Consider the following 21,845-nt stretch of genomic DNA (forward strand, 5'->3'; position numbering starts at 1 on the left):
ATGTCTTGATATCTAGTGTATGCCTGATGAGGAATAAGACAGACTCATGAAAACACAGACATCCATTCTTGGATGCATGAAGCCAGGACTCTGAGAATTTAGCCCCATATCAGATTGTCTCCCCATGTTTACGATCCTGAAAGAGACACGCGCATTGATTAGAGCCTATGTTTTATCTAGACAAACCCTCTTGCATACAGATGAGTAAACTGAGTCCTGGGAAAAGGAGCTCAGCCGAATTTACAGAACTCGCTAACTTTGTCACATGGGTGGGTGAAGATCCCCAAAGATTATTGAACAATCTTGTTATACGATTGTTTGAAGCGTATCAACTGAGCTAGGCAAGATGTCCAATTCCTCTCCCCTATTTCAAACTAAAAATTCCAATGGGAACCGAGCTAAAATACACACACAAGAGCTGGTGTAAATGCCACCTGAGCATTTCCCTGGGCAGGCTTTTTTGTCTTTAATGATCATAGTCTCAGCATCTTACCAAAGCCTTTCCAGTCTCTGCCCAAGGTCTCAGAGGCACTGGGTTGCCTATGTGTCTACGCTGAGCAAATGATCCTCGTGAGGTCTCCGCTCCTCCGTGTCTGATCGAATGCAACGGTCTCAATACATGACTCCCTTTTCACCTCCTAGTTAAGATCGGAGCCCAGCAGCCCATCTCCACATTCCCCGGCCCCTTGTCTTTATTTTGCTCCATAACCTTTGATGACTTCTGCTATTCTCCAGTTTTACTTATTGGTGACCTTTGTGGTTTCCACACTGAACAGCAAGCTTCATGAGGACAGGATTTTCTTTTGCATGCCTTTGTTGATGGCCCCACGCCTGGGGCCTAGAAAAGGGCCTGCCTATCCTGTAAGCGTTGTGTAAGTTTTTGTTGAATGACGTCAATTGCTGTGGGAAGGTCGTCTGTGACTGGAACGTGGAAGTTTCCTCTTGTCCATCCGGGAAGGTCCCCGCAGCACCCTCAGACGTCCCATTCAAGGCCACAGAACGCACATGTACATGACGTCAACAATGCACTCTGAAACTCCTCCTGTGCTCTGCGATGGGAAAAACTCGTTCTTATGTCATCGGGCATTTTCCCGACTTTTTTAAAGCTCAGAACACGACCATCTACTCCTCCTTCTGTTTGCATTTCTGCTAAGACAACCCCCACTTTTTTAAAGTTTATTTAGAGAGGGAAAGAGACGGAGACAGAGAGAGCACGGGGCAGGGACAGAAAGAGAGGGAGAGAGAGCATCCCAAGCAGGTTCCACGCAGTCAGCTCAGAGCCTGATGCGGGGCTCAAACTCATCAACTGCGAGATTGCGACCTGGGCCGAAGCCAGACGCTCAACCGACCGAGTCCCCCAGGCGCCCCTAACAACTCCCACTTTGAAGGAGTGACTACATGCCAAGGTATAGCCTGAATGGGAGAGAATTTAGTAGGCAACCAGAGAACAGGGGATAAAGCACACACTGGTTAAGCTAACAAAGTATTATATTTCTACATAAGGAAGTGCAAAATAAAGGGTCTCTGAGGTAGCTGTACGTTCCAAGGGTTCTCTATCAAATAAGCACGGCCCGACGGCCAAGGTCAAGCCTAGACCACGTGTTCACATACCACGCTTCACCAAACACTTAAAAAAAATTGGGGCCATTCCTGCAGACAGTCAGCTTGCGGCTACTCTTTGTTTTTGGAGGAAATGTCTTTGTAAACTTGACCTTGCTATTATCAAATAAAAAATAAAATCAGAACTTAACACAGAGAACTTTCATTCAAAAGGATCATTGCTTTCGAGGAAAGAAGCTACTGCGATAATGGCAATAGACTATCCAAGCAGGTGGAACCTCCGGCCAGGAGACCTGAAAACATCTCCTCTGGGGGTAGGACCCTCCCCCCGCAAAAAAGAGTTTTCTTACATAGCGGGGAAAGAACAGGCCAGGGAGAGACAGGTATGGGGAGTGGGGTCAAGGGTGCTGTGATCAGACAGGGTCTTTGCCATGAGCTCTTTTCACAACACAGAGCACAGGAACTTCACGCCTGCTGTTTCCCAAGATCTCAGGCTCTGTAAAGTTCTCCGTTGTCAGTATCAATACCTGATCAGAAATCGTACATAAAAGAGCTGAAGACTCCAAACGCTTGCCCAGTGAACAATCGATGTCAGTGCCCAATTTTCTGTTGACTAAGGATTTTTTTAATACGTGACATCCTGTATCGTGACTGCAGCCTGTGTGATGTCAGACTGAAAGGAATCCCTCCAACCCGAGACTAACCCAAGTGGGCACTCTAAAACACCACAGAATGCCCTAAACTGCGGGGATAATTAGGAATCCAAGTCATAAAAAGAAAAACACGTCACCGAAATGCCTAGGGCCATTTTCTGAGTCCTCGGTCAGGCCGTTGTCTCCAACCCAGCTACAGGTGCAAGACAGCAGAACGGGTGAGCACCGTGGAGCTTTGTGAATAGATTAAAGATGAGAGATCTTCCATCGAAACTCAAGATTTTCTATAGGAAACCTATGGTTTCAATCCTCAGCTTTCTGATCCTCAATCTAAAAGAGAGTTGATGTCATCACACTGTAAAGTTTTTCTCAGTGTTAATGACAAAATGCTTGTCAAAGTCCCAGCCAGGGATCCCTACTGACGATGGCGACACCCTGAGATCTAGGGCGTCACCTATCACTTTCACTGGATCACTTCCGACAGACTCTCATGGACTCCCTCAGACGTGCTTAGCCGTACACGGCGTAAGGAAGAGATTATAAGGAAATAATCTTCCTGACGATTTCTAAGTTACTCACTAACTCCAATCGTAAGTCGCCATGGAAGTTTCTTTTGAGGGGGAAACCGCATTCCTATCTGGGCCCCCAAAGAGATCTGGCAGGATGCCTACAATTTCTTCTGAACTTGTCCTCAGAGGTTGGCGAAGTAAAACATTTTTTGAAATTTTTATTTATTCTTCATGTTTAAGTTTATTTATTTATTTTGAGAGAGAGAGAGAGAGAGAGAGAGAGAGAGAGAGAGAACACCAGTGGGAGAAAAACAGAGAGAGAGGGGGAGAGAGAGAGAGACCGACAGAATCCCAAGCTGGCTCTGCACTGTCAGTGTGGACCCCAGTGTGGGGCTTGAACCCACGAACCGTGAGATCATGACACGCACTGACATCAGGAGTCAGATGCTTAAATGAGCCCCTCGGGTGTGCCAACTTTTTAAAAAATTAATATGCTATCTGACCCCTGCCACTGCAGGAGAAAACTGCTATTTTTAAACTGCCAGTAAAACACAGAAACAGTTCCACTAAAGAAGCATCATTTCTTTGTTTTAGGTGATAATAGCATTATCCTAAGACTTCCACAGTTATGGATCTGATCTGATCAAGGAAATGCAGTGAAACGTTTTCTTTCAGATTATTAAGGAAAGGATTGTATGAGATGCTGCCCAAAGCTAACATATGCATAGCAAATAATAACTTAATTTTGGATTATTACCATTGGACTATGTTTTGAAGATCATGTGTGACACCTCTACTCAAGAATTATACAACTATCAAAAGGCACATCTAACAAGGGTGCAAATGGGTGACTCTTCTGCCTGGTTTATTATGATGTCGTGCATAAAAAGGATATGTAGAAATATGGATGCCGTTACAATCCCTGTAATGTTGCAATACCCGGGAAACGACCCAGGGGGCCACTTAGAGGAAAGCTCAAAGGGTTTCAGCTGTACCTTGGGCCTCTCTGATGCTCACCCAGAGCTGCCAATGAACCCAGCTCATCGTAAACAGAATGGAATAGAATGAACCCTTTAATATTTTTATTAATTAGGACCTGAAAAGATTCCGTTGAATTACTACTCTGTGACACGTATCAATCATAATTTTTTCATTAACATGCATAGAATTAGATTTGATCTGGATGAGAGGGGAAAAAAGAGGGTTTTTGTGTGTGTGTGTTTTGTTTTTTTACTAAGAAAAATTTATTACCACAGTGGTATGACATTGCCCATTCAAAATTAAAATTTGCTGTATGTCTACAGTATGAGGAAGGAGGAAACAATATTCAGTGTTTAAATATGAATGAAGGTGTGCGACAAGCATACTATAAATAATTTTGCTAGTGGATGTCATTTTGCAAAGTCCTTATATTTTCTCCGTAACTACTCATTCTTTCTTCCAAATTAGGGCGGGAGAGGAGAACTCTAAAGGGTGAAGTAAATCTCACGAGATACCACTGAAAAACCTATAGATCTGAATCTTACCTGCAATACAATTGTGAGATGCTTTTCAAAGCCATGGTGTTTGGAATTCGCACCCAAACCCCATAATTAAATAAGAAATTCTGACTCTATTGTGTCATGGTGACAGACTCTCTGAAGGACATTAGTTCAATCTCCCTAAACGGTCTGTTACTACCTAAACATTTGTGCTATGATCGATTTTTAAACGATGCACTAATTATCCTTCTAGCTTGCTTAAAGCGACGTCACAAATAATTTTTTTAAACGATGAACATTATTTTGCAAACCAGTGTCTCTTCCTTGTTAAAAAATTTAAAGTTGGTTTAAAAACTGTCTTCCATAGATGTTCTACAAATGAGAATTCAATTCAATGTAATTGAAATTCAAAAACAGGGGGAGCACGTGTCTATATGGAACAGCCCAAATGACCAGACATTTCCTGGTCGCTCTTTCCTCTCGTCCACACCAACAGGGCTGAAGTGAATAACAACTAGAGAAAAAGCTAGTGGGAAGGATGAGCTCTTTCAGAATCAAGGACCACATATTGGGAGGGAGGGAGAGATGTATGTCTAATATTACCTAAGGATGAGTTTACACTCACTTTATTATAGTAGTTTAGGGGCGCCTGGGTGGCTCGGTTGGTTGAGTGTCTGACTTTGGCTCAGGTCATGATCTCGCGGTCCATAGGTTCAAGCCCCGTGTTGGGCTCAGAGCCTGGAGCCTGCTTCAGATTCTGTCTCCCTCTCTCCCTGCCCCTTCCTCTCTCTCTCTCTCTCTCTCTCTCTCTCTCAAAAATAAATAAACATTAAAAAAAATTATCTAAAAAAAAAAGAAAGAAAATGTCTGGCTATTGGGGTTCCTGGGTTTCTCAGTCGGCTAAGCATCCGACTCTGAATTTCAGCTCAAGTCCTGATCTCACAATTGGTGGGATCGAGCCCCACGTTGGGGTACTTTCATTGCAGAGCCTGCCTGGGATTCTCTCTCTCCCTCTCTCTCTGCCCCTCTCCCACTCCTACTCAATCTCTCTCTCTCTCTCAAAAGTAATAAGTTAAAAAAAAAAGAAATAATGAAAATGTCTGGATATGGATCACAGCGGATGGGTCTGGGATTCGACTAGAACAAGGACTAAGGATGGGGCTTTGCTTTCACGGATTGTTTGCGTTTTTACATAACAATGGACAATACATCATTTGCACAAATGTCTAAAGCTATATGGGTCCTACTGTCCCTAGATCTGCCAGCCTCACCTGCCTCCCCGTCGGTTACTGTTGTTTGGCAAAATTTCACATCTATTTACTTTACCTCTTTTGGATCAAATTGCGAGGCATAGTGGAAATAGTCTTTTTACTTTTCTAAATGTTTTCAGACTTGTCATTTTAATAGCAGCTTCTGATCACGCTGCAGCGTGAATAACCCACCAGTGAGGATGTCTGACACTCTGAGGGGCGGTGGTGGAGGGAGAGGCGGGAGAGCTTCCGTCCCTGCACCTGCTCCAAGACCCGGGCGCGTCGTCAGGCTCCGGCCTTCGAGGCTACCAGGCTCCCAGAAGGAGTTTCCGCCCAGGCAGCCCCTGTGGCACGCAAAATCCTGCCGAGTGTGGACAGGAGAGGGGCAGGTGCACGTCGTCTCCCTGGTGGATTGGGCGAGGCCCCCTGACTCTCTCCTCTGCCTGGTCCTTGGGCTTCACAGCCTCCTCTGCCAACCCACCCGCAGGCCCGCAGGCCCCCAGGCCCAGCCAACGCGAGCACAAAGTGGGGTTCAGCAATCTGCACCCTGCCTTCTCCCCATGGTATACAGGTGTGAGGCGGTAACGACTTTGAAAGAACTCCTTTCCCTAAAGACCCAGGGTCCTGGGAGAGAGCTGGATGGCAGGGTTGTGCCTGCTCAGAAGCGCCAATATGGGAAAAAAAAAAAAAGACAAAATGTAAACAAACAAACAAAAACAAATAGAAAACCATAAGCATTGCAGGCCTTCTGCCGTGTGCTTTTTTTTTTTTTTTTGGTTTTAACTTCTCTTTACACCCGACATGGGTCCTGAACTTACAACCCTGAGATCAAGAGTCGTGTAATGTACCAACCGAGCCAGGTGCACGTGCTTCTAATAGTAGATTACAGGTCGGTAAAGTGTCAAAGGCCTTCAAAGACCAGAATACTCCTCAGCACAGCTGTGCTCTAGGTGATGCTGCAAGGACAGGACTGGGCTGTGCTTAGGGCTGCATTGGCATCTCTGGGGAAGCTTTGCCTCCTATTATTTTATTTTTTTTATTTTATTATTATATATATATATATTATATATATATATATATATAAATATATATTATATATTATATATTATATATATATTATATTATATATAATATATATATAAATATATATTATTTTATTTCTCGTTGAATTCTATTCGACACTATGTATTCAACCTTGGAAGCTGTTGGAACACTCCTAAGAAACAAGGGGATGACAAATACACTGAAAATTACTTGGCTCCTAAAATACAGCTGATCCTCATGCTGGGGGATTTCATATGCCTGAATCCACTTATTCTAAAGTCTGTTTGCAACATGCAAATCAACACTCGCAACATTCTAGTGGTCACTTGTGGATGTGCACAGAGCAGCAAAAAATTCAAGTTCATGTGCCTCAGGACACATGTTCTCAGCAGCAGCCGCATGACACAGTGTTCTGTCTTGTGCGGCCTCTCACGCAGAGGTGACAGGATGGAGGCAGAAGGGAAAAAGAGACTGTTCTTCTTGTTACATCATTAAAATCTTTCAGATCATACTCGAGTCCGTGTATTTTTTCAAATATGTTGAGCAATCCTTACATGATAACAAGGGGATTGTTTATTTTTACCTAAAATGTCTTGGGAAGGTGTTTTTAAGAATTTATGGAGCGTTTATGATTATCGTCACTTAGGTACACTGTGAACTTATTTTTTTAAGACCTTTAAATATAGTACCAGATGTTGTTGGGGACACGGGAGTCAGTGCAGGTGAGGGAGTGAGGTGGTGGACATTGGGCATCAGCGTCCCCACCCGACCCACACGTGGGGCAAGCGCCTTCCTGCCAGGGCAGATGCGCACTGCCTCCCTGTGAACCCTGAGAGCCCCTGGAGAGCTTGGTCATCTGAGGTTTAAAGCCTAGAGCCTGGGTTGATGGGGGGTGGGAGGGAGGGGAGGGTGGAGGAGGGGCATTGAGGAGGGCACCTTTTGGGATGAGCACTGGGTGTTGTATGGAAACCAACTTGACAATGAATTTCATATTAAAAAAAATTGAAAGTGGAACTACCTTATGATCCAGAAAAAGAAACAAAAACAAACAAATAAAACCCTAGAGCCTGGGGGCACCTGGGTGGCTCAGTCTGTTAAGCCTCTGACTCTTGATTCCGGCTCCGTTCAGGATCTCATGGTTTGTGGGTTCGAGCCCTGGGTCGGGCTCTGTGCTGGCCGCTCAGGGCCCGGAGCCTGCTTTGGATTCTGTGTCTCCCTCTCTCTCTCTGCCCCTCCCCCGCTCAAGCTCTGTCTCTCTCACTCTCAAAAATGAATAAATGTCAAAAAAAAATCTTTTTTAAATACAGCTTTATGCCACAACCTGGTGGCAAAAATATTGTGAAGAAATCCTATTTTGTGAGTGAACTGACAAGAAATGAAGTCCAAAATCAAAGTGATGTCCAAGCAGGTAAAATCAGCAGCTGAGACGACAGCTCGAGTCACTCCTGATGCAAATGGACCAAAATCTCCCCTTAGTCCAAGGACAGCTGAGTTCTGCGGCCCTGCCCTGTGAGCCTGCAGACAGCCTTCCTGATGGCCTTTCCCATCTCGAAGGAAAGTCCTGGGCTTCTGGATTCGGTGTGGGGGTGACAAATGAATGCAGCAAGGGTGTGCGCCCAGAAGCCAAGGTTGAAGGTTAGGAGGTGAATTATGACACTACACAGCCCTCATCTTTCCATCGATATCTCATAATACGAATCCACAGAATACACTCATATGAGAAAATTATTTACACTAAAGAAATACAGTTCACATAAGCAAAGGATTTTCTTGGAGAAAATCACATTTAAAAAAAAAAATTTTAATGTTTATTTTTGAGAGAGAGACAGAGTGTGAACAGGGGAGGAACAGAGAGAGAGGGAGACACAGAATCCCAAGCAGGCTCCAGGCCCTGAGCTGTCAGCACAGAGCCTGACACGGGGCTCGAACCCACGGACTTGGAGGTCATGACCTGAGCCAAAGTCGGACACTCAACCAACTGAGCCACCCGGGCGCCCCAACATTTATACGTATATATCTGTATATGATTTTTAAGCTATAACTAGTTTAGCTGAACGTGGTAATTTTTCGATAAATACGAAAAAATAGTTACTCAACATGTAGAAAACTTCTGCGATCTGTGTAGAAGATAAAACATTCAAGGGCACCTGGGTGGCTCAGAAAGCTGAACATCCGACTCCTGATTTCTGCTCAGGTCATGATCCCAGGGTCGTGAGATCGTACTTGCGTCTGGCTCTGCACTGGCCATGGAGCCTGCTTAAGATTCTCTCTCTCTCTCTCTCTCTCTCTCTCTCTCTCTCTCTCCCCCCCCCGCCCCTCTCCCCCACTCATGCTCTCTCTCTCTCTAAAATAACAACAAAAAAATAAAATAAAACATTCATTCCATGTGCTCTCAAATACATTTAAATATTTGAATATCAGTGTACCTCTGTCTAAACAAACTGTGCCTTTGTTCCTCAAAGGTCCAGAAGTTAAATGGAATCAGTTCTGGCAAGGAGGATTTCACTGACGTGGTATTTAGGAGTTGCTGCTCAAATGGCCTTGTGGTTTTCACCAGAATGATGTTTCCCTTTAAAAAGAATGGTGTGATCTATTATTCAGTTTATTCGATGCTGCTCTGAGTGTTTCTGGAGCAGACGTGAGCGTGTAGACCTTGTCTACCGCAACAATGAAACAATAACACAAAGGCCCACACCTGTCTGGTTCTATCAAATCTGGAAAAGAGAACTGCACCGGAGTGGGAGGAAACATCTTCCACAAGAGTATAAAGCTGATGGCAAGCCCCCAGCAGCTGCCACGTGACCTGACAACATAGGTATGCGATCTGCTCTTGTGTTTGCTTTCATTAGTGCATGATTATTAGTGAGGTTTTTCAAGACTCACTCTGCTTCCTTGACAAAAGTGTTATGTAGGGGCGCCTGGGTGGCTCAGTCGGTTAAGCGTCTGACTCGTGACTTCGGCTCAGGCCGCGATCTCACTGTTGATGAGTTCGAGCCCCGCGTCAGGCTCTGTGCTGACATCGCGGAGCCTGCTTGGGATTCTGTCTCTGTCTCTGTCTCTGCCCCTCCCCTGCTAGCATGTGTGTTCTCTCTCTCAAAAATAAATTAAAAAAAAAAAAAACCTTTAAAAAATTCAAATGTTATGTGTTACGTTGTTCATCTGTTCCCGAATAGAAAAGAAAAAAGAAAAACAGCAAAGCATGGGCTGGTGTCTCCCTAGTTAGAAAACTGTTGATACATAAAAACGTACAAACAATACATTAGTATGTTGGCATGCTGGCGGAGAAAAATTTAAGTAGCACGGAATAGTCCTCAAGACGTGGAACCTGTCCCTTTCCCCACTCCCATTTTCACTGTTCCTAAATGTTTAATGTGATTGTCTTCTTCCTCTGCATTTGCTGGCTCCATCTCAACACTTCTGCCTTTGCCGGTAATATTTTTTTTCCGCTGCATCTGTGTGTTCGTTCTTTATTATATAATTTATTGGTTTTCTGGTGGTTTTCAGCTGTCTGGTCTTACCTGAAAATTCTGCAACTGCCTGTCTTCATCTCATTGATTTTATCAGCTCACCTTTGTGCCCGTTACTCATTAAATCTATATTTTCCCTAAGTTTACGATGACCTAAAACACTTGCAAGCAATTCTTTTCTTCTTCAGTTGCACGTTCTTCTCGAATGTTCCCATCGTGCCCACTTATCCCTTCTCCCTGCAGCCATGTTTTCCCCCAGGTTGAGGACACAGCCCCTGTGGGGCTGTGTGTGGCAGCCGACCTCACCCCCGGGGTCCTGGGTGCCTTTTCAAGGACTCTGGCTCCCTTGAGAAGACCTTGAAGGACTCTGGCTCCCTTGAGAAGACCTTCAAGGACTCTGGCTCCCTTGAGAAGACGTTCAAGGACTCTGGCTCCCTTGAGAAGACCTTCAAGGACTCTGGCTCCCTTGAGAAGACCTTTTCTCACCCTTTGTCTTACATTTGGCTGAACCGCTCCTGTTGGCCAGAGAAACGTAGGACTTGTCTACGTCTTCTTTCCTTTTTTAAGTTTCAGTGCAGGTGCCGAGCTATCCAAACTCGGTGGCCTTTTTCTGCCACTGAGTTCCTGCAGGAAGTGCCTCTGCTGTCAATGTATAAATGTTATAGATGTCTTCCCCGGACGGCTCCATCCTTCCTCCTTTTACGTCTCCCCGTTGTGGTGGAGAACAGTGAGATTTTCAAGATCTGGTGCCCTCCACGCATGTCCCCTCTCGCCCAGGATTCCCCAGAATGCGTGTGGACAGAGCTTAGTGGGTACAGGACCGCGTGTCGGCCGTGTGCGGAGTACACACATCAGGCCCCATGGAGCCCCTCGGCCTCGGCGGGGTCATCTCAGCCCTTCTCACCCAGAAGTGCTCACGTGGCTCTGCGCAGGGCCAGCCGTGGCCATCCTCCCACCTTCCGTCTGAGCCAGAGTGTGGGGACGGCGGGGCAGCGTGGTGCTGAGGGGTGGACACAGGGGGCGCTCCAGGAAACCAGGGCGGGGGGCAGACAGTCGGGCTGACGGCTGTGGTGTAACTGCCACCTTGTCCGTTCCACCAGCCATCGGGAGAGGACCTGGCCGAGTCCCTGTTTCTCCGTGTGGGCTGGGATACTTAATGGCCAGTCCCTCCGTTGTGATAAGTGGTCAGCCCCCTAGCAGGGCCCGGTGAGCAAGCCTCCCGGGGATGCCTGTAGCTCCCTTCCGTTCTTACATTGTCTCCTCCTGGTCAGGTGTATGACAATTCACTTCCAGAACGCAAAACCGGAGCCTGCAATTCTAAGTATGTTCTCGACCCTTTAGTAGAGAGCTTTCCCTCCAATATTTCATGTAAAGCAGTAGAATCAAAGCTGATGGTGACTCTGAACCACATCCCAGGGCGAGGCAGCCACAGGATACTGGACCCCCAGCCGCTTTTGTGTATCCCCTGGGGCAGGACTTCTTTTTTTTTTTTTGTTTTTTAATTTTTTTTAACGTTTATTTATTTTTGAGACAGAGAGAGACAGAGCATGAAGGGGGGAGGGGCAGAGAGAGGGAGACACAGAATCCGAAACAGGCTCCAGGCTCTGAGCTGTCAGCACAGAGCCCGACGCGGGGCTCGAACTCACGGACCGCGAGATCATGACCTGAGCCGAAGTTGGCCGCTTAACCGACTAAGCCACCCAGGCGTCCCAAGGACTTCTTTTATCTGATCACAGATAACGGAGATTCTCAGCCACAGCTATCTTCCTGCCATTCAACTCTGTAACCTTTAAAAAATCCATTGTGTTGAATCATTTGCCCAAAATATAAGCTGTTAGTTCATGGTCCAGAGCTTTGCTTGTACCGGTCTTACCCCGAAACCCGTCCTCAGACCTGGCGCTTCGAAAGATAAATGATCTCATTCGGGTCCGTCTTCAGGGAGAGAATTATAACAGCCTGTGATAGGGGTTGATCCACAAGAAGTATCACTGTTTAAAAATAAAGGGTCTCACCGTAGGATATAAGTACTAAGCCATATCAAGCATCATTGTGAATGACTTCCGGAAGAGACAACGCAAGTTTGGTCTAAGGAAAGAATTTTCTGGCCTATATCAGGAGCGGTTCCACAAAGAACGACATCGTCTGTGATCATTTATTTTGAAGTTATGTGTTCATGGTGATTAATAATCAACACGAGACCAAAGGAAAAAGGGTCTCATAAATACACACATGCCTGGCAAGTGCCAGAAAATTGCTGCCCCGCAGAACAGCACTTGGAGATTGAGAAGTGCTCTCTCCCGACATCCAACCCGGCAGCCACCAGCCATATGTGGCCAGGGGACACTCGAAATGTGGGCGTTTTGCTAAGTAAAAAATATTTTGGTTTTGTTGTCGCTGTTGTTTTTAAAAAAGACAGATATATATATATATATATATATATATATATATATATATATATATAACACCCCTTTGTACTGTTGACTTTTTTTTCCCCCAAAACTGCAGTTTTCCAGTTTGATTTAGTGAAGACAATTTTAAAAGAACGTGTCGTTCATCTATCATCAAGAAGCCCTTAGGTAACACATATGACAACATTTGAATTATTTAAATCCAAAGATAATATTAACTGCTTTGCAACTAACCAGACACCTGTTAAACATCAGAAACCCAGGAGCGTTTCTTTTAGTTCACGTGTCCTCATTTTTCCTACAAGCATGGCTTTCATGGAGGCTAAGTTCGGCTTCCATGCACTTTCTCCTAAGCCGTGAACTCAGTGGCAGTCTTACAAAGTTCTCCAGCGAATGCCGGCATTTCCGATTCTTTCCGGAATGTGTTACTTACAATTGGTCCTGCTTTCACCGATACCAGAACCTTCGCCAGTCCATTCCTAATGAGCCTCAGAACTTGTGATCCGCTTTGCGTTCCATCGCCACGTAGAATAAAGCACCGATTTAAAACAAACAAACAAACAAAAAAATAGGCGTCCTCCGCACATGCAGAGGCTGTCAACATCCGATCCATTAGGTTCGGGTTTTCTGAGACTCGTGAGCACCAAGCAGGTGTCTCACGAAGAGTTGCGGGCTCTTGGCAATTCTCCTCCGCTTGCACCTTTGTGACTCCCCAGCCCTCGGGCATCCCCTCCGTCAATGTGACCCCCGAGACTCTGCTGGCCCTGTCTCTCCCCAGCCATTCCACTCCCGTGACCTTCTGGCTCAGTTGCTTATCCCTGCCGGGGATGACCTTCCTTTTTCTGCCTTAACGACGTTGTGCTTGTCCCCGTGTCCTGGCATTTAGACTTAAGCCTTCGTTCTTGCTCCTGAAGTTCGTCCCCAGATGTTCCCTGACTGGCTTCTTTTCACTGCTCAGGTCTATATCACATGGCACCTCCCCTGTGTGGTCCTCCCTGATCCCCCGTCTAACGCTCTGTCACCACCCCAACAGCCACGCCGCTCCGTCACTCCTGGTCGCTGGGACTGGGCCATTCCCCGTGCAGTGTGACCATACGCTGTATTTGTCCTCCTGTTTACTGACCACCTCCTGCCGGTGTGGCCTGCCTGCTGCCCACTGAATGCCTAACCTAGCACGGTAACCGTTATGCGGTGAGCACTCGGGAAGTACTTAATTGAGTTAAGCTGCATTCGGTTGTAACTTACAATTAGGCTTATTCATGTCACTACGATTTTCCAAATTAGTTTCTCCAATATGTTCTACTTATCATGTGAAACGAACCTCTGGCTGGAATTCTGGGTGATAGGCGTGTATGGGGTGCGGGTATCACAGCACCCAGACCCCGTCACGGAGGGAAAAAAAAAAGAGGCCATCATCACCTCCAGCCTGCCCACTGTGGATGACCAAGTGCCACATCTAAGCACTTATGATTTGGGGGCTCCAACGTTTTCCAGGTTCATAGAGTTTCTTACTAAAAATGCAGACGCCTCGGGGCGCCTGGGTGGCTCGATCGGTGAAGCATAACTTCAGCTCAGGTCATGATCTCGCGGTTCGCGAGCTCGAGCCCCACAGCGGGAGAGCTCGAGTCTCACTTTGGGTGAGTTCGAGCCCCGCATCCGTGAGCACGAGCCCCTCTTCAGGTGAGCCCTGATTCCCTCTCGCTCCCTCTGTCTCTACCCCTTGCTCACTTGCACTCTCTCTCTCTTCCAAAAAAATTAATTAATTAATAAAATAAAATAAAATAAAATCACAGATGTCTTTCACAGTGATTCTTCTCAAGCACCATGTTCAGCTCTGGAAAGCAGATTACGCCAAAGATGAGACACAGTTTCTGTCCTTGGGGAGCCTACAACTTTAGCCTCACTGGCTCCTAATTGAGAACAACACATACCACACTGAGTTTTTAAACAATGCAGGGAGGAGGGGAAAAAGGAAAAAGGAAGAGAGAAATTGATTGCAAGAGACTAATTTTGCCCACTTCACTATTTTTGTCTCAAATTGGTCCTGTAGAACATAAAATATGTGTAAAGACCGTGCCAAAGTAAATGGCTCATATAGTGAGCATTTCTAAGATAGCGTTATGGCTCACTCTGTCAACTTTATTGTATAACTGTCTGCTTCCCGTACATTTCAGAGACAAATCTTGAGCAGGCAGTGTGATCAGAAGGGCATTTTGATCTATAAGATCTTATCATTCTATAGATCTGAAAGATCTACAGTTACACTCGTGAGGTTTTAGCCATTTCACACTGTTCATGGTGAGCCTGTTAGGCGTCAGATTGATTCAAGGGGCTGTATCATCTCTCTTCCAGTTGTTTCTGCATAAGACTATTTTTCTTAAAAATTGTACAGCTGTGTAAGCAGTAACTCTACATGAAAACACCGAAATCGCTTTCGCTGTTTTTCAACATTAAATACTCCACGCAGAGCTGAAGTATCGAAAGAGAATTCCCGTGCTGTTCCCCTGCTACCCGAAGAGCTTTTTCTCTCGCAAATTTTGAGTTCCGGATTTATCTGAAACGTCTTAATTATGTTTAAGAAAATGTTTCTTCTTCGCAACCCGAACTGATCTAGAAAGTTCTGAAACTAGGAGGACATTTTCAGCTCCACACTGTACCTCAAAATTCCATTAAGAACAGAAATTCCATTCAGGTCCTCTGTTGCAGGGCTTGGACAGTCACAGAAAGTTTACAGACCATGGGTGAACCTTTGTGATTCCTGGTTTCTGAGCTGGACCTATTCCAGGAGCACTGATAGCCCCTGAGCCGTTCCCAGGAGTCTTATGACCCCTGCATGCTTAATCATAGAGGCAGCCGAGGTGAGGAGAATTCCCAGAGTCTTTTATCCGCTATACGGTTCACTGCCCCATGCTTCTTTCCCATGACAGCGCCCTGGGAACCGCAGAGTGGTTTGGCCCAAGTGACTCTCATGGTGAGGTTTTAGGACACTTCTGCCCAATTTTGATTTACTCATTCGCTTAGGAAGCAGCAGGAGATCCTGGGGTGGCGGTGGGGGGGGGGGAATTAATTGTTTTTTAGTTGAAACTTCTAGCTCAGAATTTCCGCCCTGTCACTTCCAACTCCAGGAAAAATCCACTTAATCTCTTTGGACTTCTATTTCATTGATAATGGAGATAGTGAGGAGGTTCCAAGTCCTTTATCTAAGAGAATACACATATTTCTGTAACACTGTGCTCCCTGAGACCACAAATGATTTTCTCCTCCAATTGATTCACAAGGAGGCAAGGTAGAAAGAAAGAAGAAAAATAAGGAAGGAAAAAAAAATCTTGCATTATTATTTTTTGCATTCTAATAGATGTGTCCAGGAGTTTTAAAGGCGAAAAGTACTGGGTGTATCGTGGACGAACCTCCCATATGTCTATACACACCGTGGAAATCTCAGCAAAATGCCACACTCTGAAAATGCTCAGTCACCGTTCACAAATACCAGGGACAGAACACGCCATTTTTCTCCTTTTAACTTTCCGTGAACTAAAAGACTATGTACTTCAAAATTATATTGGGCACCATCAAAATGAAAACTTGTGTTTCTCACTCTGAGGAAGGAAAACAAGAATGAGAATGAGGTGATGTTGGCAGACAATGGATTTACTTTTGGTTCCAAATGTAAAGAGTTCAGGGAAGCACAATATCTCTTTAGCATCTTTTTCTGGAAGGTTTCTCCGGATCATCGAAAGTCACCAGAGAACCCATTTCCTGGTTATTTGTCCCCACCAGCTCACAGTTTCTCTCCATGCTCGTCTTTAATGTTATCCCGTATATTAACCCCAAATGATATTTGGATCTCAGGTGTGTTATTTTCCATCAGCCATAGCTTATTATTACTAAAATTATATTGTGGAAGATGCATGAGAAGGGAGACCTTGGGGGGGGTGTCTGGGGGGGGGGGCCGTCGGTTAAGCATCCCACTCTTGATTTCTGCTCAGGTCATGATCTCACAGTTCATGGGTGTGAGCCCCAGGTCGGACTCTGGGCTGACAGTGCAGAGTCTGCTTGGGATTCTTTCTTCTTCTTCTGTCTCTGTCCCTTCCCTGTTTGCACTCTCTCTCTGCCTCTCAAAAATAAATAAACATTTTTAGAAAATAAATTTTTAAAAAGAGAGAAGACCTGAACAACACATTTAAGCAAAATAAATATGTATATATTTATAATATATAAGAATATATGTGTGTATGTATATGCGTGTGTATTTATAGTTGTGTGTATTTATTTATTTATTTATTTATTTATAGTAGTAACCTGAGAATGTTACTTTGGAGATGTGGTGTAGGGACAGAAACATTTCTACAGTCCCAGAGGCAGAGAATTATGGGAGAGGACATTGTTCTATACAGCCTGGTGGCACTTTCTATATGATAACTCAATCTTGGAAAAACAGAAACATAAAAATAGAATAGTACATAAAGAATACATAAATAGTATGTGCCTCACCTGCGAGGCGCCCTGAGGGTCCAGGCCAGGAAGGGCGACCGCGGCTTTGGGGCACAGACGCCCGCCCGCTCGGGTGATGACCACCCCGCAGGGCCCGGAGCCGGGGAGGGGGTGGCTGTGTCAGAACCTAGACGAGGACTCTATTTTTAACAGACTGTATCTGCAGTGGAGATACTCGGTCATCATCGGGAGTGAGTTAAAACGGAGACCATCTCTTTGGGAATCAGACCAGGGCTCGAGCCAAGCCTGTCTATCTCCTGGTGCACAGTCAGGCTTGCTTTTGATTTGGTGGGTTTGCCCTTCTTTTCTAACCCCGCTGCAGGGAAATCAGGGTCGGGGCAGGGTGCCAGGAACGGTCACGCTGGCCGGTGGGGGGCGCAGGAAGCAGGGCCCCCACCTCCTTGTGCACACGCTGCTCGTCCAGGGCTCCCCGGGAGGAGGGCTAGTGCCCTGAGAGAGCCCGTTATCCTGAGCCCTCACCCTCCCCAGCCTGAGATCGGAGAGGTGAGCTGTCCCTCCTTCCTTTGGAAGTGGGGCTTATCATTTTGCTCATTATTATCGGAGGATTTTTTTTTTTTTTTTTTTTTTTTTTTTTTTTTTTGCAGCTCTCCTCGGACTTGCATGTATGAGTCTTTTCCTGTATCTAAATTTTCCCTCCGTAGGAACGTCAGTAAGAAAAATATTGCTGCAGAGTAGCATGAGAGCTCTCTGAGGATCTCTTCCCCCTGCTCAGGAATTTTCTTTCCCCCTCGTTGAAAAAAATGATATTGAGTTTGAAGTGCCAGGCGGAAGATAAGCTGGGCAGTTTGAATGATTAATAAGGGCATTAAAGACCAGAAAAGGGAAGACAGGAGTTCAAACCCAAATGAAACTTTCCTTGGCACGATGCAGATCAATGCAGGCGCTTCTGAACTTGTCTTTCTGTTTTATAGACACTGAGGTTTTGTCCTGGTATTTTCACCCTCTTGTTCGTCTTTTATGCTCTCGGCTTTTTCCGGGCAACTTTCCTGACCCTTGAACCTTTTTTCCAAAATTTAGCTCTTCCATACTTGCCAAGGGATCCCTGCACAAGCATCCTATCTGTGTGTTCTCAACAAAAAAGGCCCCCTACGGAGGCCTTCACCCTCTGTGCAAGCTTCTTCTTATTTTCTTCCTTCAAGGTATTTAGCAATAGTCTTTGGCTTTCACTATGTTATTCTTATTCTCATGCAATATCAGCATAAGGCAAAGATCTTAATACGTGAATTAAAAAAAAAAATAACAAAGTGGGGCGTCTGGGTGGCTCAGTCGGTTAAGCATCCGACTTCGACTCAGGTCGCGATCAGTAGGTGGGTTCGAGCCCCACGTCGGGCTCTGTGATGACAGCTCAGAGCCCGGAGCCTGCTTGGAATTCTGTGTCTCCCCCTCTGTCTGCTTCTCCCCCACTCACACTCCATCTCTCTCTCTCCGTGTCTCACAAATGAATAAACATTAAAAAAACCTTTTTTTAAAAATAACAAAGTGACCGATAATGAATCTTACTATACATTAAAGAATTAGGGATCCCCTATTACAGGGAACCTTAGCACATGACCATTGTATAGGTCAAGTTGGTTGGGATAGTGGTGATCTCATAGGGTGCAACCTACAGACAACCTTGGAGCCCACTACCACCCTTTCCTTTTAAAATCAAGGGGGAAAAAGGAAGCTCACAGGTATGAACCACCTTACGCACGGTCACATGACTTATCGGGAGGCAACTTGAGAACAAGGTCCACTTGTGCCTTAGCCAGTGGCTCTTCCCACCACACCATAAGATGACCGTAGACCCAGGACAAGGACGAGTGTGAGAAGTGATTAAACAAATAGAAGAAGATGGTTATTCATTTTTAAATTACCAAGACACTGAATATTGAAAACGCGATTCGATGTCTCCTACTGATACATATTACCCTGGGCTTATACCTCGAAGTACTACAAAAGTGAGAATGCCGCGTGACCTCCGGAAGATGCCTGTCGATCTATTTTTACAAAAACTGAAGGACTGGATCGTGCGCTCCTCTCTCAGAACGGCTGCTGCAAACATATCTGGCCTAGATAAAGTCCAGCCAAGCCATGCACTCTTGGCCCACCTCGCAAGAAGATGCAGGCTCGCACAGGGTCCATGGCAGATTGGTTCTCCTTACAAATCTGGAGGGTATTTCAGAGAGTGGGGAACCAAATAAAGCACTACTGAGTTGTTGTTGGTTGTTTGTTCAATTCTTGCAAAACCGAGAACTTAATTGAAAAGTAATTCATACATGTGGTTTAAAAATCGCTTCCATTTAATAATTTTAGGCCCTCGCCCCTTACCCAGAGGGCAAAAATGCTATTAATGGTTTCTTGTATATCCTTCCAGAAATAGTCCATTCACAGACGTGTGTATTCATTTCAGGGATTTCAAAGGGGAGCAGGATGTGCATATTGTTATTACCTTGCCTTTGCAATAGACTGCCTCTTAAATGCGTTCTAGGCAGTGCGAGATGATTCCATAACACGGAGGCATCATAATTTATCCCCGTGCTCACCTACTGGCAGAGAACTGCGCACTTCTGAGTGTCCCTGTGGGATTCATTCCCAGAAGTGGAGTTTCTACTTGGTGTAGACGGTACATTGAGGGGACTTCAGGGGCTGCATTTTTTTAGGTGGTCATCTTCAGAGCTCTGAATAGCAGGTCTTTTAGACAATTTTATTTAATTTTATGGAAATCGCCCTCTGAGGGTTTGTGTTCCTGCTTCCCACCCCCGCGGGAAGCAGTCTTCTCCTTCTTTTGAGTTTTATCTGTAAGACTTCCTCTCAGACCTGAGTCCCCTAGACTGTGGCGAGCCGGTTTGTGTGGGTCCTGCAGCCAGACCACCTGGGTTCCGGTCCTGCAACATCATAAGTAGCCCTGTCATGTGGGGGTGGCGAACTTAAACTCCTCATGCCTCAGTGTCCTTATCTGTGGATGTGAGGATGTGTTGAATAAACATGTATGAAGAAGTGAGGTCATGTTTGCACTTAACTGAGCACTCAGCTTAGATGAGCTCTTTTTATTGGTTTAATATTTGTCTTTAAATCTGTTCTATTTTTTTTTTAATGTTTATTTAGTTTTGAGAGAGAGAGAGAGAGCATGTGAGCAGGGGGAGGGCAGAGAGAGAGACACGGAATCCGAAGCAGGCGCCAGGCTCCGAGCTGTCAGCACAGAGCCCGACGTGGGGCTCGAACCCCCAAACCGCGAGATCATGACCTGACTGAAGTTGGACGCTTGACCGACTGAGCCACCCAGGCGTCCCTAAATCTGTTCTATTTTTAAACTTAGTTTTATGCTAAGTGATGTGCAATGATATAGATCGGGTGCGCTATCTACATTTTAGGCTACAAGATAGTATATACGTAACTATAAAATCAAAGAAATAAGGGTAATATTCTGCCACAATTGGGAAAGTTACTGTCCTGAGAAAGAGCATTATTAGAAATGCCTCGAGCGGTTCAAATCAAATAGGTTAGAGTAGTATCACATAGATGTTATGATATTCATTTCTTCAAATATAAGTGATGTTGAGCGTTTCTCCTATGGTCATCTATCATTTTATTTTCTTTTCGTAAACTGGCTATTTTTTTTTTTTTTTGCCTGATTCTATATGAAGTTTTGGTCTTTATCCATCAGTTTGTAAGAGGGTTTTATGAATGTAAGAGATTAGTTCTTTGTCACATATACTAGCAATTTCTTCCTGTTCCTGTTTGAAAAGTATTCTGAGAGTGGTTTTTTTTTTTTTCATCCAGCTTCCTTCAGTTGATCTAATTTATCAGTTTTTTCTTCTGTGGCACCTGAATTTGGGGCTTGCTTAGAACTATATGCCCCCTCCCACACTACATGCACATTCTCCCCTGACTTTGTCTCATCCTTTCTCTGGGTCTGTTTTACTCCGAACCTTCATTCCATCACAGATCTATTTAAATGTAAGGTGTGAAGGGGCGCCTGGGTGGCTCAGTCGGTTGAGTGTCCGACTTCGGCTCAGGTCATGATCTTGCAGTTCGTGGGTTCGAGCCCCTCATCGGGCTCTGTGCTGACAGCTCGGAGCCTGGAGCCTGCTTCGGATTCTGTGTCTCCCTCTCTCTGCCCCTTCCCCGCTCATGCTCTGTCTCTCTCTGTCTCTGAAAGATGAATAAACATTAAAAAAAAATTTTTTTTTAATGTAAGGTGTGAAGGATGCACCTGACTTGATTTCTGTATTTCTAGATGGCTGTTTGCACCAGTACCATTCATTGAATAATTCAGTTTTCCTCACTGAATTGAATTGCCACACCCCTTTGCTAAATTCAAATTCGCTAAATTTGCTGTGTTAATGATTAAATCTGTATATTTATTATCAGACCCTATTACGTTTCTTCATTAATACGTGTATTAATATGCTAGTTTCTAAGAGCTAGAGTCAAGCTTTGTAATGTTGTTACCCTATACTTGGAGAGCTAATTCCTATTCCTACTCTTTTTACTAATTGCCTTCACTGTTCTTGCATGTGATATTTCAAAGTGAAAAAATGGAACGATCTATTTTCCTTAGCAATTAATTTACTAATATCTTCATAGTATCAAGTCCTGGTATCCAAGCACAGGGATTTATTTCCATCTTCTGTTATGCCCTTCAGTGGTGTTCTGAATACTTATTCATAGAGATGTTGGAACATTTCTTGTTAATTTTTTATTTCAGATTCCATTAAAATTGGGGTCGATTTTTCCTTATTTTATATGTGTGAGAAAAGTCCTTGATTTTTGAAATTACTTTCATACAGAGGGAGTTTATGAATTTTCTTACAGCTTATTATTGTCTTTCAGGATGCTGTCTTGTTTCGAAGAAGCAAATAATGACAATCTTATTTTATCTCTAATGCTTATGCTTGTTTTACTCCCTTTTTTTGCTGAATGTGCCTGACAACTGAGGAAGGTAAGACCAGAGACCTAGGAGGGAGGTTTGAAATATT

Source organism: Panthera tigris, chromosome D4 (genome assembly GCF_018350195.1).
Source record: "Panthera tigris isolate Pti1 chromosome D4, P.tigris_Pti1_mat1.1, whole genome shotgun sequence".
NCBI lineage: Eukaryota > Metazoa > Chordata > Mammalia > Carnivora > Felidae > Panthera > Panthera tigris.